The sequence below is a fragment of the Anas platyrhynchos genome, chromosome 3 (genome assembly GCF_047663525.1).
Source record: "Anas platyrhynchos isolate ZD024472 breed Pekin duck chromosome 3, IASCAAS_PekinDuck_T2T, whole genome shotgun sequence".
Lineage (NCBI taxonomy): Eukaryota > Metazoa > Chordata > Aves > Anseriformes > Anatidae > Anas > Anas platyrhynchos.
In genome coordinates, this window is record NC_092589.1 from 50,386,823 (window position 1) to 50,388,794 (window position 1,972).

Consider the following 1,972-nt stretch of genomic DNA (forward strand, 5'->3'; position numbering starts at 1 on the left):
CCAGATGGGTGCCGTAATGTGGCAACCCAGAGAATACCTCTGGAAATGCAGAATGCAGAGGAGTGGGGAAGAAGGCAGAGGCACTGGAGAGGGCAGGGCTGTTCTGAGGAGGAAGGAGAAAAGTGCAGCCAGAGAGCAGCCATATCCCACCAAGGCATTGGGCCCATGCAGCAGCTCCAAGTGGCCAAACCAGACTGCACTAAGGCTGTGGGGCAGCACTGTGTCCACCAAAAGTGTCAGCTGCCCCCTCTGTGTGTGGCAGTGCAAATTCAGGAAGGTCATAGGCAAGCTAACAAGACATGAGGATAGGTGAGCACACACTGGCTGGGCTGGGCCAAGATGGTAGAAGGGGCACCAGAGGTATGGAATGGGTGAGAGGAAACCAGGATCTGGAGTGAAAACAGAAAATGGGGTTAAGATTATGAATATCATGTGGGACTAAATGAGCCTTCAGTAGCTCTCCAAAGCCTGTTTGCCACAAAGCTTACTTTGTGATATGCTCCTTCATTTCATCCTTCTTTCCCAATGATTAATTGTTCCTAAAACTGGTAACCCCAATCCCACATAATTGCAAAGCATATAATTCCTCTCTATCACTCTCCAAGGGTTTTCCTCAGCTAGTCCAGCTCCCATCAGCTACTCTCTTGGGCCCATCTGCTTTGGTTCCCTGCTGGTCTCCCAAGATTCTACAGATGGCCTATGCTTTGCTGTATTTCACAAGTCACATTAAAATAACATCAAACATAGAAAAATAGATAACACAGTATTACAGCACGATACACAAAACTACAAGCAGGACCAGCTCTGGATTTTTCATAGAATGTGTAAAATAGAGGCTAATCTGGTACCCATTTGTAAAATAGCAGCTAATCTGGTACCCACACTACAGTTCTGCTCTCATATACATTTACTCCTTCATCCCTAACCTTATCCCAGACTCTCACTACAATGTGGTTTAGACTTAAAGTAGGTGCAAAAAGGTCATGGATAGGCTTGCTATTTTTTAGATACAGCACATGATTCTATGAACTTTTTGCCTTCACTTGCAAAAGTCTGAACTTCTTGGCCCAGTGGTGCACATTCAAGCCTGTTTTCCTCATCCAGCATCCCATCCTGCCTCAGGTGAGTCACTAGCATATTTGATACCACAAATTGTTTTGAAGCTCCAGCAGTGACCTAACATTCAAGAGAAGCCATTAAACAGTTCTGCATTGTAACTTTTCCAAGGCAAAGACCACTTGGGAAATGCAGAGGAGAGCTGATGTTGAAATCAGTGTAATAATGAACAAAGTCTGACACCCTCACTGGATGAGTTTATGCATACAATATGAGGTTAAATGTCTGGGAAGGAAGAACACGAAATAGCTATCTATGGGTCTTAAACATAAAGTTATGACATGCTAGGCATTGAACCAAAATGACCTCTAAGTCTTACAAAAAAAAAAAAAAAAAAAAAAAAAAAAAAAAAAAACACCACCACCAAAAAAAAAAAATCTAAGAAACATAGGAGAGAATGAATTATTTGATTAAAAAGAAAATAAATAAATAAATAAATAAATAAATAAAAGTTATATTAAACCATCTTTCAAGTTAATATTGTCTCAGTCTGATAATACCCTGAGATTACCCTGAGTGCTTACCCTGAGATTAAAATGAAGTTGGTCCTTACACACCAGTATAAGTGTGCATGGCTGAAATTACCAGTGGGACCCTAGTGTTAAGAAAAAAACAAGTTCTGCCTGGACAAACCATTTCCCATGCTTCCCAGTAACATTGTTCTTGACTATTCTCTGGCAAAGTGAGACCAAACAATTTGAGAACAAAAACATGTCTCACAAAACAAGAAAGTGCCTTCACATTTCCCAGCATCCAATAATACAAATGTCTGAGCCTGATTTGGTAATATATCCAATTCAAGGTTGTTTGAACATCCACTCCACGGCAAAGGGGGTCACAGTATGGGAGAATGATT